Genomic DNA, 17,209 nt, shown 5'->3' on the forward strand with positions numbered 1-17,209 from the left:
CACAGTAAAATATTTCTCCAAAGCCAACTTCATGCTTCTTAAGACAGAAGTGGTGAACTTCATGACACCCATGCAGATGGACAATACAGTTACGACTGCTGAATCCTACACAAATGCACTCTATAAGCACTTACACGAGTGCATGGATCGTGCTATCCCAAACAGAACCAAGATGCTATCCTCCAAAAAAAGGAAGCCAATCTGGTGGTCCCCTGCCATAATCAAACTGTACAACAAAAGGAAGAAACTGTTGCAAAAGAGAGTAAAATCCCATGAGTGGAGGAGCTCCCTGGTTAGCCTCAGTAAGAAGCTGAGATCTCTTATAAGATCCTCCAAAGCTAGCTATGAAAACAAAATTGCCACTAATTCTAAGGACAACCACAAAGCATTCTATAGCTATGTCAAGAATCTCAATGGCAACACCCAGATCTGCTCTGAGTTACAGCACAACGGCACGAAAATTACAGAACCAACTGATATTGCCAACATCCTGGCAAATAGGTTCAGTGCTAACTTTGCCCCCCCATCCCCTAAAGGGTCCATATCTATACAGGAAGAATGCAGAGTCCCTGTAATCACAACTATGCAGGTAAAAGCTGCACTCTCTAAAGCCAAAAACACAGCATCCATGGGACCAGACAACATCCCAGGCTGCATTTTACACGAACTTCAGAACGAACTGGCTCCCCACTTAAGCACCATGTTTAATAATAGCCTCACATTAGGCTTTGTGTCCACTAAATGGTGCACAGCAACAGTTATCCCACTCCACAAAGTGAGAGCCACCACTGATCCCGGGAACTATCGACCTATTAGCCTGACGAGCCTGGTCTGCAAGGCCATGGAACGTATCACCATGGAACTCATTAACAAAGACATTGGTAACCTCCAAACTTTGGATCCCACCCAGTTCGGGTTTGTGAAAGGCAGATCATGCCTCCTGAACCTGATCGACTTCTTTGAGGCAGTCACCAAAGCTGTAGATGAGGGTAAGGTGGTTCACACAGCCTATCTTGACCTTGCCAAGGCTTTCGACACCATCCCCCATTCTGGAATTATAGCTAAACTCACTAAACTAGGTATAAATCACTGCATCACAAGATGGGTTGTCAACTGGCTCACTGAGAGAACCCACACTGTAAAAGTTGCAGACTCCAAATCTGACCTCAAAGCAGTGACAAGTGGAGTACCACAAGGTTCCGTCCTTGGACCTCTCCTGTTTGGTATCTACTTCTCTGAAGTACAGGCTAACACAGAAGGCCTCTGGCTAATGAAGTTTGCAGATGACTGCAAACTAGGAGCCATAGTCAAGTCCCCAAATGATGTGGACAACCTACAGAAGGGTCTCGCTGAGACAGATGCCTGGCGTCAGAGCCATGGCCTCAAGCTCAATGCCAAAAAGTGCAGTGTCATCTCCTTTGGTAAATACTCTGTACCCATGAACTACCACAGATGCAGCAATCTACTTAACACCGAATGTGTGATAAGAGACCTTGGGACCCAGGTGGACAGTAGTCTCTCCTTTGATAGTCACATCGCCACAGTAGTCAGGAAGTCCTTCTACGTGGCACATCTCATCATAAAAGGGTTCTCATCCAGGAAAAAAGAGGTCATTGTTTCTCTCTACTCGACACTCATTAGACCCATTATAGAGTACAATGCCCCTTTTGGAATGTACCTCACAAGACATCTGCAGCAGCTGGAAAGGCCACAGAAGTACCTCACAAAGAGGATGAATGGCCTCAAACAAATGCCCTACACTGACCGTCTCAAAAAACTCCAACTTTACTCCATAGCATATCGCCTACTCTGAGGTGATCTCTGCCTAACATATAAAGCTATGTCAAACCAAGAGCTGTTGGACATGCTACACCTAAAGAAATCCCAATCCCTCAGAGCTACACGCTCTAGGGACCTAAACCTTGTCACCACAATAAACAGGACATGATGGAGGGATAGATTCCTATCCCAGAGACTTCCCATACTCTGGAACAGGCTACCCATCTATGTCAAGCAAAGTTCTTCATTAGCACTCTTCAAGAAAAATCTTGATGAGTGGATAGGAAATAGGAAATACACCCCGGGGATGGCACAGGAAAATAACTTTCTTGGGTGGCGTAAGCCAGGGAACCTTGTTGGCTAGGCTTACATAGGCGCTTGAGCCGATAGCCTAGTACCTACCTATGAACCTATGATAAATGGTCTTTCCCTTTAATTGGATTTTCAGTATGCAATGTTATTTGGCTTGAATAGCTGTATTTAATATAATGTTTTTGTTACACTTGCAATCTGTGTAGAGTGCTCACCCCCCTTCCCCCTCCCAACTTATTTTAATTAGGAATTGCACTTGGAGCAGTTTCTGATTCCACTGTACTTGCTTAAAGAGGAGTACCAAATGTTCTTAAGCTAATATTCTTTATAAGCTTTAAACATACCCTTATATACCTTACTACTTTGCACATAATACTTAACTGACCTTATAACCAGCATCTTAATAGATTTTCTGCAGCCTCACTGACAGTTTATTTCTGGTTCTTGTTCTCTGAGGTATCATCCCACTTGTTCGCCCTCCAGGCTCACTTCATTCCCCTATGCTGCCCCCTAATCTCTCCCACCCCAAATACCTCTACATTTAAACCTATCCACACCACACCTCTTCCTCTGTTAGCTCCACCCTCCTCATCCTTACACTCCATTTCTCAGCATATTCCTATTAATATCAGACTAGCACCCTAGCTGCATACTATTCCCCTTCCTTCATTTCTACAAACTTTATTATTCTCCTCAAATTATCCACTTAAGTAGTTTGTCTGATTAACTCTCTAATAATCCCTCGTCTAAAATGATTCTCCTTACTCTCCTATCACTAATGCTTTTCTGCTTCTTTTCACTATCATCATATCTGGTTCCCATCCAACCTATTCTAAGCTCTCCTACAGACACTACCCTCTTACACCAGTAACACAAATCACTACTCCCTACCCATCACAACTCATCTCTTTCACACAGACAATATATTGTTCTTTGAACCCAAACTGTTTCAGACACAGCTGTACCTGTTTAACATAACATACTGACAATTTAACCAAAATGAAATCTTATCTTTACTATGCAAACTTGAAATTCCTCCAGCTCTATAGTGACATCCACCCTAACCCTGTTCCCAACATCTCACAATCCACATCTTCAACCCATACGCAAAATATGCTTAACTTTATCTCAGTAAACACACATAGCACATGCAACAAAAAATTCTGTGTTGCATGCTTGGATGACTGCACAATCTCCTGACATACCAGTAATCACTGAAACCTGACTTAAACTATACATAAAAGATACCGAAGTACTTCCACCAGGCTTTAATATGTTCAGAGCTGGCCAACATAAAAGAAATGGAGGTGGTGTTGCAGTAATATAGCCTGGTTCTATTTCCTTAACCTCTCACAACCAAGTCATACCCTTCTTTGACAATGCCGAACTATTGATCACCTACCTTAAAATTAAACAATAATAAAAGTCTCTGCATTATAGCTATATACATACCCCCTGGCAATAACTTATCAACTCTTGAAAGTATCCTATCTAGGGTATCAAAAATATCTCTCTGGAAACAATAATATTAGGTGATATCAACATTGACTGGCAGAAACTTAACTTATAATTTCCCACATATAGAATAAACCTATTTTGATTTTCTCAGCTAATTACTCACCCAACCTTTACCAGGTCCGTAAACCAAAACGGCTCAATAATTGATTGGATTTTCATCTCCCATCCTAACAATTTCTCTCATTCCAAAACATTTCCAGTCTCTATTAGTGATCACCACCCCCATATGTATAACTAGACTTATTTCACATTCATGTAGACAACACGCCTACAAGACAGTATGAAACCTATCCAACTTTGACCAGCAGGCCTTTACAAATTTACTAAACACCATCAATTGGTCCTTCCTTAAATACTTACCACTAGATGATGCATTTGAACAATTTAATTCCACATTCCTAAACACTTTAGACCATTTAGCTTCGACCAGAAGGAAAAGAGTCAAAACCAGCTATACTCATTGGCTTTCTGTCTATACCAGATCACTCATGCAAAAAAGAGACAAGGCTTGGATAACTTACCTAAAACATAAGACTCACAATAATTTATAACATTTCAATGCACTGTGCAACCTTGTAAAGAAACAGGTTAATTTAGACAAAAAATACTTCTATGCAAAGCCACAAAATCAGCACAAATTTGGTCCAAAAATCTCATGGCACACTATCAAAAAAAATCCTAAACCCAGGAAGTCAGTAGTCCCCCCAACCATCCTGTGATAGTACCTCCCCTGACATAGCAACTCAATTTAACTCTTACATCATGGATAGCATAGCCTCAATCACTAACAAATTCCCTCCATCTCCCTCTGTCAGCCTTCTATTACGTGTCACTCCACATTTTCTTTTCAACTAGTTCCTACTTCCTTCATCAAATCCCTCCTGTGCAAGCTCAAGCCATGTTCTCCCTCTGATGATAATCGTCCTAAAAATTCCTAAAAATGGCTGCTGACTCAATTGCCTATCCAGTCTCAATAATCATTAATAGATCCATCAAGGAGGCATATGTCCCTTCCCTATGTAAAAAATCCTTCATCCTCCCTCTCCACAAAGGTGGCACCTCCACAGAAATCTCTAAGTATAGGCCAATTGCTATTCTTTCACCACTATCAAAAATTCTAGAAAAATGTATCCATAAACAACTTCTTCAATACCTACTTCACAATAATCTTCTCTCTCCCACTCAACATGGATTCAGACCAGAACACAGCACTATCACTGCTCTACTGTCCTTTACTGACACTGTCAACAAAGCTTATGACTCAGGAAACTTTGTCTCTTCTCTGTTCTTACATGTATCCAAAGTCTTTACCTGCCCCCAACTCTTATCCCAACTATCTCTTCTGAGTTTAACCATTACAATGGTTCACTAGCTATTTCTCTAACAGATATCAATCTGGCAAATGGAACTCTAATTTCTCTCCTTACTTACCTATTAGCACTGAGGTACCCCAAAGCTCAGTACTAAGTCCACTTCTCTTCAACATTTTTATTAATCATCTTAATATTGACAGTAAACAAGCCACACTAATTCAATATGCTGATGACTCTACGTCAATCTGTTCTGCCAGGACTCTCTCTCATCTACAGAGTTTAACTCAAGAAGCATTCAATTCTATTGAGTCTTTGCTCACCAACAACCATTTACAACTTAACCACAAAAAGTACACCTACTATTTTTACCAAAACTATTTTCTCCAGATACCTCTAACTTTGCTATTACTTCTCTGAACAATACTTCAATCAATGTGGTTTCACATACAAAACTGTTAGGTGTAACTATTGACACCAATCTTAACTTTGACCTACTTATCAGCAACAACATAAAAAAAATAATCAAAAATTGGGCATGATGTATAGGGCTAAGAAATTCATCTGTAACTCCACAAGAGTAACCCTTGCCACCACCTGTTTCGTACCTTCCCTTTTATATGCTTCATCTGTTCTAACCATTCTTCACTCTTCACTCAAAGCAAAACTTAGTCAATGTTATAATAAAATAGCTAAATTACTACTCTCACCATTGCTGTGCTCTCAAGCCCCTAAATTGTCTCGAACTACCCCACCTTCTCACATTTAATCAACTAAGATTAACTCACAAAATACTGTACAATTCCTGATTTTCGCAAACTGCATCATCACTACTTCAACACTATATTCCATCTCATGACCTACACTCCTCTCACAAGTATCTACTATCTATTTACAAACCTCAAAAATCTAATGGGGTTAGTCTTTACTCTCACTGTGTTGCCAAATCCTGGAACCAAATTCCAGAATTAATCACACTTATACCCCACTACTATTCCTTCAAGTCTAGGCTGAAAGAACATCTAACAATAATTGGATCTGCCCGTGCTCCCCGCCATCTTAGCACTCTTTTCTATTCCCTTCTTCCCCACTCTTAATGGACTTTCTCTTGATAGATCCTACTTCCCTTCCTGCATTACATACTTTCTAGCCTCACCTCTCTTTAATTCCTTGACATTCTAATGTCCTTTCTTTATATTCTTACACTAACCTTTATCTATCCCAGAATTTATCACTGAAATGTACTACCTAGCTCTCCTGCCAGAAAGAGTATATGGCTTTTATGACCTATTACTTATTCTGTTATATATTTTTCATGCATCATTATGTAGCATGCATATTAGGAAATCTCTTCTATCTTGCATATAATGTATGTTCAACTTTATTGCTTGCCTTATATTTTGCTTATTTTCTTTTATTGTATTCACAAATTGTACTACTTTGTTCGTGTCTTAATATTTGTAACCATTGTTCGATTTTTTTAAATTCTGTTTAACATGTACTGTGGAGCTTTTCTCCCTGGGCCTCCACTGAAAATGGTCTCATACCCACTCGGACTTCCTTGGTAAACAAATGCCAAATAATAAAATAATAAATAATAATAGCAGACAGAGATAGGACTACATACTTCAAACTGTAGATGTGGTACAGTTGCATAGTTTATTAGTTGCCAGGTAATATTACTGGGTGGATTTGAATTGCTTCAGGTTATTTAAAAGCCTGATGTTTTGGAAGTTGGTTCCATTCTTTGGAGATTGTGGCAGAAAATAGCAAGTAACTGTAATAATTATTTTATTTATTAGCAACAGTTTAAGTTCTGAGGATCTTAGGGTTCTAGTTGGTGCATGGCATTGGATGTGATTTGACAGGGAGGGTGTTTAAGTGGATGGTGACGTTTTGGGTGTGCTGTGAGTAGCAGAGACATGGCAATGTGTTGAGGAAGTTCAAGACATTAGAGGGTATTGAACATTGTGCAGTGGTGGGAGTGGTTTGGGTGGCTGCAAACAAATTTGTTAATTTTGTAGTAGGTGCTTTCTAGTTTGTGTTTGGTGGAAGAGTTGAGATTTGTGAATATTGTTGAGGCATATAAGAGGTTAGGAAGGGGAAGGGAGGTGGCAGCTATTTTTTTTTTACTACGATCACTTAGCAGGTGCTTTATTCTATAAAGAGAGCCTAGTTTCCAGTGTGTTTTTTAACGTGCAGATCGAATTTTAATTTGTTATCAATGGCAACTCCTAGTAATCTTGAGCTGGTGATGTTTTACATTTTTGAGTTGTTTGAGGAGATAATATTAAGATCAGTGCTGTTTTGATTTATGTTTTGGAGAAGGAATATGATTAGTTTTTTTTTTTAAGTTTAACAGCAACTAAGATTTATTTAGCCAGTTTTCTATAGAGGTAAAAGCTTCCTGTGCGATGGTTTCTAACGTGGGAAAATTTGGGGTAGAGCAAACCACTGCTGAGCTATCAGCATATTCTATTAATGGTGGTGATATCTGATTCCTTCTGCATCTATGTTACCTTACTCACCAGAAAAACTAGCTTACATCAGGCGCTCTGCTTTCCTGTTTATCACTGTTACACATACAGAATAACACAACAAGACGTAGCCAAATAATTATTATAGATTTGGTACTTCCCTGTTTTAGCCAACTCAAAATTGTCAAAAATCATTATATAAGCTGTTGCAACAGTTAAGATATCCCCATAACTAGTATTTTAACTGTTCTTATTTTACTGATGTTGGTTACATCTAGTACTGTGATTTACCACAAGATGCTTTCAAATTCTTGCTTGCACATATCAGAAGCTGAACTACTTGAACAACTAATTACTTAGCCCTCAAAAGTATAGCTAAGCTGTAGGAAATCAATAGAAAGATGAGCAGCTCTTTACAAATGAGGGCAGCCTCGAACATTAAATGTCCTATTCTGCTCCAGCCACTGACATGGTCATATTCTACTCTAACCATTTGTCACTTCTCTTGAACTTGAACATCAGGCCAATTTTCATACCCTGATGATAAGCAATTACTACTAAGCGCCTCTAAAATAAAAACAATGCATATATTGCATTTTTCAGTCACTCTATATATAATGTCACTTATCTATTGCCTTTATACCCTCAAACCAACTGATATTTACTTTGTATACATGTCTATATTACATTTTGTCATTCACTCTGATCCTTGGTGATATAAACATTGATTGGAATTGCTGTAGTAGCAGCCACCCTACCATCCACATTAACCCTCATGGTTTCTCCCAAACCATCACCCCCCTCACCAGGATAAACAAACACAACAAGAAGGAAAGCACATTAGACTGGATTCTAATAAACAACCATCCCCAAATATATGAATCTTGAACCCTTCCTGATGATATAAGTGACCACTCACTTACCTATATCATCAGGCATAAATCCTGTTCTCCCATTCCTACCACTATCAGGAATATCAGATCCAAAAAGAACTTCAACCCTGATCTATATCATGTATCTATTGTGTTTTCCACAGGCTGAGACTGGAATGGGTCAGTGGGATCAGTGCTCTACCCAGGTTAACAAACTCAGAATAAATAAAATAAAATGGCTTAACACATCTTGACAATTGACAGAGTGTGCTGATGAACATTAATGACTATGGCCCAAATTTTTTCTGTTACAAAGGAACACATCTTTACAATGGTGAACATAAATGTTTGATACAACATAACTGCAGGTGAAGGTAGAAAGAGGGGGTTGTAATACCAGTTGGAGAAAGCATTGATATCGAAACTGAAGAGGGCAAAATGGATAAATGGAGGGGAGTATACATTCAGAGGGTTATGAGGGGCTGGCAAATGCAGCTCTGTGTATTCCACCAAAAACAAAAAAAATATGAATTAAAGGAAATATTGGGTAATTTTTTTAGATTTCCACCAAAGAATTTTTGGTAATAGTTGGTGACTGTATAGTGAGAGAGGACGTGCCAGGTGGTCCAAGGAAATATAAAATATCTCAGAAGGGCAGATTCCTGGGAAAGTATTTTAAAACCTTTTGTTCACTAAACATAATACGGACCGAGGGAACAAAAATAGAATATACATAGTTTTCACAGCAGTACAATACTTGGGATAGATTAGATAGATTTTATATCACATGGGAACTTAAAAACCTGGTTGCAGGTCAAAAGACTCACCCTTTTGTTGTCAAACCACACCATTATCCAATTACAATTAAAATGGGATTTACCAGTAGACAAATAAAAGCAGTGGAGGTTTCTAATGTGCTTACCGAATAGAAGCATTTCTGGTGCTCGTGGGTAGATTTACTGCTACAAAAGATTTTACCAAATGAAACAACAAATAAAGACCTTGCTGAGAAATAGGAGAACTTGAAATTTAAAATTACAAAACTAGTCAATATTAAAGAAAAAGGAGAAAAGGAAAAAAATCAAATGATGCATATAGGGACAATTGTCAAAAAATTACAAGAGAAACAAATGGGTTTGAAGAAGGACAATGGGAAAATCAAAGACAATTATTTTGGAACATCTTATCACACAAAATGAATATCAGAAAATAGCCTTTAACATGCTATATTTTGAAAGTAACCATATAAATACAATTTCTGACACAAAAGTTGAGATATCAAAATATGGACAGGGTTATTACTAAACTACAGAATGAAGAATTGGATAAAATGGAGATGGAGACTGTAAACATTTGGAAGTGTTAAAAATATTATGAGACATACTTTATAGTGACAGCATGAAAGATATGGAGAAGGCAACTGAGGGGTTTGGAAGAATGTACTTCTACCTCAGATGTCAAGAGGAGATAGAGCAAATTTGGAACAAATGATAAATGAGGATGTTAATCTAGCAATGAGTTATCAACCTTTGGGGAAGTCCCCTGGATCAGATGGGATACCACTGGAGGTTTGGAGACTGAATAGAAACAGGATGGCAGCACTGCTTCAGAAACTATTCATTAGTAATATAAAAGGAGGTGTAGATCAGTGTGCATATTGTACCTAGTCAGCCACTGTAGTCCGAGAGGACATGCATATAAGTTACTGAGCACGTGCGAGATCAGTGTCATTTTGTACAGTCATTCAGTATGAGTGCAAACTTGAATGGAGATGCACATGTGAGTGTGTTAGAAGTAATGAGCGAGTCAGTAAACATACAAAGTTCAAAGTACATGTTCCAGTTACAGCTCCTGATGTGTTTATGTACAATAAATGAACTGAACCCACCTCATGCCTCAGTGTCTCATTCGAATACACAAGACATGCGACAGGAGGGGCCATTCAATCTCTGTGGAAATAAGTAGTTACAATGTTAATATCTAAAGAAGGTAATAATCCAATAGACCTGGGTTCCATTAGGCCAATTTCAGCATTAAACCACAACTACAAGATTTTTATGACCATACTAGCCAAGAGGTCATCACCAGTCGTCCTAAATATTATTAGTCTTGATCAATGTGGTCTTACTGGTCAGATGCAGACCTTTGACAATATTAATAAGACTTTGATGTTGCAGGAGGAACAGAAATAAATAAAGATCATCTAACGTTAATAGGGATGGATGCAGAAAAAGCCTTTGCCTGAGTATGCTGAGTTTCTGAGTAAGATGCTAAAAAGATTTGGGTTTCTGAAAATGTGGATAGATTTTCAAATGTATACAGATTCAAAAGTAAGAAGCCTGGGGGAACACTTTTCAGCTATCTCATGCTTAATAGGAGATGAAGCAGGGGTGTCCATTATTCCCCGTTCTATTTGCAATGCATTTAGAACCTTTAGCAGCTAAAATTAGAGAATCACAAATAGAAAGTTATAATTGGCATGTCAGAGAAGAGAAGATAGCTGCATTTGCTGAAGGTATTATATATTATCCATCAAATCCTATGAAAGACCTACCCATTTGATTCAAATTATTATGAAAATGTCAACAGATTGCTGTTTACGAAATCAACAAAAATAAAAATAAAACAACTGTTCTGAACTACATCTCAACCCATAATTTACTATAGAACTCCACATTCTTTTGGGGTCATGAGAAGATAACATATCTGAGAATATGGATAAAAGGGGGTGCAGATACATGGGATGAAACAAAGGATACCAAAATAAGGGAAAACCTAGCAGAGGAAAGTATTCAATATACATAAGGGCACAATGATATAGGCAGCAAAAATGTTGTTAGTACCCTTAATTTTCTATAACAGCCAGACTTTCTTCTATTATCCAAAGGAAATAATTTGAACAAGGATAATAAGAAGTTAAACTTTTTATGGGGAGGTAAGACACTACAGTCGACTGAGAGGTAAGGACATTACCGACAGACTGGGAAGGATTAGGTCTCCCAGACTTGAAGCTGTATTTTATAGCAACCCAGATAAAGCTAATTTATTTTACACAGTACAAAGACTATTCTCCCAAATGGAACCAGCTTATGCAGGTATAAAATGGACATGGTAAACAACAAGAGAGACAGTAATTCTGGTTACAACTATAGGAAGAAAAATAAGAAATATCTGGGACACTATATTTCTCAAGCCTGCAAATTATTATTATTATTATTATTATAGTTGAAATATGTGAGAGAGAGTAGAAAATATAACACCAACAGGAATGGATAAGTATTCAGTAGCAAGTAAATCAACAGACACAGCAGCAATGATATGGAAAAATTACAAACTGAACCTAAGTTTTAGGAACAGATATTAAGACAGGATAAGCTGCTGACCTGGGAAGATTCCAAATGAAGATTTAATTTGACAGAACAAGTAAGGCTGCTACACATGGGCTTAAGGTAAAATTTAGAACGTATAGCAAAGATAGATGAAAAGGACAGAACGTAAGGCCTGAGGTAAACAAATGTATTAATAAAAGTTAGAACAGAGAAAACTGCAAGAAGGAGCATATTGAGAAGCACTTATAAGGCTTTATTACAATGTATGGAAAATAGGGTGGATTTATTAAGGAAAGAATGGGTCAGGTCCCTGAATAAGCAGATAAGAGCACATCCATGGACAGTGATTTGCTTATCTCCAGAATATACAACTACATCAAAGAAATTCAGAATCATTGCATGGAAGTATCTCCACAGATATTTTTACACCTGTAGTAGACTTAATAAAATGCTCCCCCAGGTTTCATCCATATGCAGGAGATGCACAGCAAAAGAACTGGGCACTTGGAAGCACATATTTGAGGTATGGAGTTTAATGACTTTTAATGGGAGTTACAACAAATGTTAACAGCTACTTTGGGTCAGGAGTTACAGAGCAAGATGGTTCTTAGCTGACTCTTTGACCCATAAAAAAAATCACAATATTTTCAGGTTTTGGCTACCTTAATATAATATTGTTATCATTTAAAAATGTGATTATAAGGTGATGCAACACACAGCAGGAAACAAGATATCAAATGTAACCACAAGCCAGAGACATGTGAGTAATAGTTCAAACCATATGGTCCAAAAACAAACCAGAGGACAATTAAAAGGTTTTGACTATTTGTTAACAAAACAATATGTTTTTTCAGATAATGTACTGGCAGATAAAACATATAAGAATACGAATGATGAACAGAATGTGTATGATGGTACAGTGAAGGACATGATTTTTAAGTTTGAAACAAAAATGTTTCATATTAAGAAATTGCAGGTTGAAAATGGTTATTTGTCTGAATGTTTGTTGAAAAAAATAATACCCAAGGGTCTCAGAATTTATAAATTTCCTTTTGGGTTGGATTATGACGATAATTTGATAGCAGAATTTACAGAAATGTTTGATAGGTATGGCATGGAGTTAATTGGGAAAATAATAAAAAACAATGACAAGAAGTTAAGTATATTGATAGGAGAAGCAGAAATTTTAGATGGGAAAATTAAAAATGACCTTCTATTCTCTGAATATGAAGGGGTGTATTACAGAAAATTAGACAATATAGATTTTAAATGTAATAAAATATTTGAAACAAAATGTAAGAAAATGAAGAGAGATTTAGACGAATATAAGGAGAACAGGGCATATGTGGTTAAGAGAGATAGAACACTGAAAAATAATAGAAACATTATGAACAAGAACATTAATGGGCAAAGAAAAATGCAAAGATTAGAAACTAAGGGAAATTATTATAATAATGAACAACTTAACAAAGACACACATGAATTTCAATCTTTTCAGTACCAACAAGAATGGGATGTAGGGCTGGAACAAGAAAGAGAGCAATGGGTAACAGGATGGAACAGAAGGAACAAGAACAAGAACAGGAAATAGGGAAGAACGAACAAATATTAGAAAACGTAGTAGTAAACACCATGAAAGGATACCATATTTATAACTATGCAGGGGTAGATTTAACACCTGAACATTTTGAATTGTGTATGAAAGGGTTAAAATTTGTTCCTGCAAAGCAATTTGACTACACTTACACCATTATAGAATTAAAAATGTTCCTGAGAAAGTTAAATTTGGCCTACATGTTTCAAGATAAAACTAAAGCTGAAAGGAGAAAAAACAATAATATGGAACCTAGAAATAAAAGTGTATATAATCCACCTTTAGACCCTACTTTAAACGTCCTGGAAAAAGCCATAATGGAAGATATTTATAAATTGAAAAGTAAGGAGCAGCATACTCTTAAAAATAAAAATCTGACTTACAAAGAAAATGAAGTCATGCAAAAGCTTAAGAATGATAGAACTATAAGAGTTATGCGACCAGACAAAGGGGGTGGGATGGTTTTCTTTGACACATTGGAATATTCCCAAAAAATCTTTGAAATGCCGAATGACCTAGAAACATACCAACCAGCTTCACTTAATGAGATAAACATTAGTAATAAAAGAATAGACTATTATTTGGAAGATTATCTTTTAGAAGAAAGAATTACAGGAGAAACATATAAATACCTAAAAGTTTTAAATCCAAAAGTAGCTACAATTTTTGGGATACCAAAGACCCACAAAGATTTGGAAAATTTAAGTTTTAGACCAATAGTGGATGGACGAGGGTCAAAAACGTATCCCTTTGGAGTTTCTATAGATAAGTGGTTGAAACAACAGGTCGTGAACAGTGATCATATAATAAAAGACTCGTGGGATTTTCTGGGAATAATTAAGCATGAGATGTGGGACGAAGATGTAATATTCATAACCATCGACGTAGTGGAATTATTTACATCTATTCCCAAACAGGAAGGATTAGACATCTTTAGAGACTGTCTATATAAGAACACAACATTAGATAAGGACAAACAAAACTTAATAGTGGAATTTATAGAAATTGTCTTAGATTATAATTACATTATGTTTGATGGAGAACATTATAGGCAGCATAGGGGTGTTGCAGTGGGCGCTTCTTGTGCTCCTATTTTTGCTAACCTTGTGCTTTTACAGTGGGAGCAAATAAATGTGTTTAGTAGTGATTTTTTTCCAACATATGAGACTTTATGTTAGGTTTTTGTACGACATATTTATTTTGTGGAAAGGCCCTGAAAATATGATTAAAGATTTGGTACAACACCTTAATGAAAGCACAGGATTTTTAAAGTTCACGTATGTGTATAATACAAAGGGAATAAATTATTTGGACACATACATAGAAAAGGACATGAACTGCTTTAAATCTAAGATATACAGGAAACCTTCCTTCAGTAATTCTTACTTGCAATATTCTAGTGATCATCCAGTTAGACAAAAGCATAGTATAGTCAAAGGACAGTTGATTAGGGTAGCAAGGATGACTTCAAAACAGGAAGACCTACAAGAGGAATTAAGGCAAGTAGCCTTTATGTTTCAAGAAAGGGGGTACCCGGTTAAAATGATAAATGAATATGTGGAGTATATTAAGAATGAATGGGGTAAGAAATACAAGCCACTATTAGGGAATAACAATGCTTTGAGTGAAGGAAAGGGAATAAATAACACAGAAAATAAAAATTATGAAAGAGCTATGATTGTTCCATATGGTGGTTATGCAAGGGAGGTAGAAAAAATTATTAACAAAAACTGGGCCATCCTGAGGAACAATCATAAACTTTGGAACATAGGAGGAAGTAAACCTAACTTTGTATATAAAGTAGGTCCAAACTTGAAAAAGAATTTTGAAATGCCCATTAAGATGAATAATAGATATGGGACCACAAAGTGTGGGAATTGTTCACAGTGTAGATATATTTGTACAGAGGAAAAAATAAAAATTAACAACTATTTGAAAAATGTAGTGAAACCGGAAAAAGGGAATTGTCAAACTACTGGAGTCATTTATCTGGCTTTGTGTGAATCCTGTCCCAGTTTTTATATAGGCAAAACAGAGAGAAAACTGAAGGACAGGATATATGAACACACATACCAGATAAGTACTAAGAAAACTAATAATGCCCTATACAGACATATTAGTAGCTCCCAGGAGTGTAAAGAGTTCAGATTTACTATTTTAGAGAAAGTATTAAGAAACCCAAGGGGTGGGGACTATAGAACATACATAGAAGAAAGGGAAACAAAATGGCAAATCAAATTACAAGCAAGTCTAACCCCAGGCTTAAATGAAATTATTTCCATAAAGCCTATATTAAATAAAAAAGTGGATTTTACAAAATGAAATGGTATGTTTTTTATGGAATTAAATGGAACAGATAATAGTATGTTTTATATTTACATGGTTTTACTTGTATATTAAACATATTTTTTAACATGGTTTTAATATGAACCTTGCACTTTAAATTCATCCTATCAAATTTTGTAATGAGTGACATCATGGTTTGATTAAAGTATTTATTGGGGAAAATGGGAATGAATGTAGATTCTGATGAAATCCCTGTATGTAGGGAAGAAAGCGCTCAATCGTCTGTAATTGTTAATAAAGATCTTCGAAGTGTGATTTCCAGCCGTGGCAGTGTTGATTTTTTGAATTACTAGAAGATATCAAATGTGTTGTAGCATTCATTGAGGAACTCAAAGCAATAGAAAGAACAGTTGTGTAAAATCTTACCATAACCAGAGATGTCCTCTTCTATATGCTGCAGTATACATAACATGAGAGAGTCTGCCTCTAGTTGACCCGTACGTCCGGCCATTTTACCAAAGTTAAACTGCTACTAGGTAGGTATGTGCATTGGCTTGCATCACTCAGCATACATCAGCCATAAACGGATGTCGGGTATAAAGCAGATGTCTGCACGCACCCACATCAGAAATGAATGCCGTCAAGCACCAGTCTGAAGGAAGTGAGTCTCCAGAAGTTAGGCAAGCATCAGGGGGAAGGCAGGGTGGGAAACCATATTTCAGCATATAGAAGAGAAGGACATCTATGTTTATGGTAAGATTTTACACAACTATTCTATGTCCTTCTATTCATATGCTGCAGTATCCATAACATGAGGGAGAATGCCATATCTCATGCAACAGAGAGATTGGAAGGAGGAGTAGAGACATTTTCCACAAAGCCATACAGAGTAGCCCTGGCAAATCCTGCTCTGGGCCTGGAAACAGTATCCACTTTGTAATGTTTGGTGAAGGTGTGAACAGAGGACCATGTAGCTGCCTCCAAAATGGAAGCTGTATGCAAACTTTAAAGAAAGCCCCAGATGTGTAGTATAACTTTAACAAAGACACTGCCATAGTGGAGTGTGCCTTGACTGGAAAGGGAAGATTTTTCTCAATGGCTATGGAGCAGAAGGAAATGGCTCTAGAAATCCAGGAGGAAACAGTTTGCTTGGAAACAGGATGGCCCAAGGCTCTTGGGTGATAGGAAATGAATACCCTGTCTGACTTACAGATGGGCTTAGTCTTAGAAAAATAATATCTGAGCTGCCTATGCACATCCAAGGAATGGAGAATCCTTCCACTAGGAGATAGTGGTGAAGGAAAGAGAAGGTAGGGAGACTGATGGACTGATTCAAGGACAGCTCATTCATTACCTTTGGCATAAAGGTTGGGTTGGTATGAAGGTAAACCCTGTCCCTATGGAAAACTATTAAGGGAGAAATGCCATTAGGGCCTGAAGTTCAGAGACCCCAATGGCTGAGGTGATAGCAACCAGGAGGACAGTTTTCCATGTGCAGTATTGTAGGGAAGACTCCTTAGCTGGCTCAAAGGGGACTAGAGTAAGCTTTTCTATCACAAAATTAAGATCACAAGGGGTAGGTATAGGTTTCCAAGGGGGACTAATGTGTAGGAACCCTCTCAGGAAAAGCTTGACTTCCAACCTGGATACCAGGGGAGGAGTCAAAGGTAAACATGCTGAGATGGCAGATAAATGTGCCTTGATGGAAGAGTACGACAAGACACTTTTCATC

Source organism: Protopterus annectens, chromosome 13.part0 (genome assembly GCF_019279795.1).
Source record: "Protopterus annectens isolate FY-2018-M chromosome 13.part0, PAN1.0, whole genome shotgun sequence".
Lineage (NCBI taxonomy): Eukaryota > Metazoa > Chordata > Ceratodontiformes > Protopteridae > Protopterus > Protopterus annectens.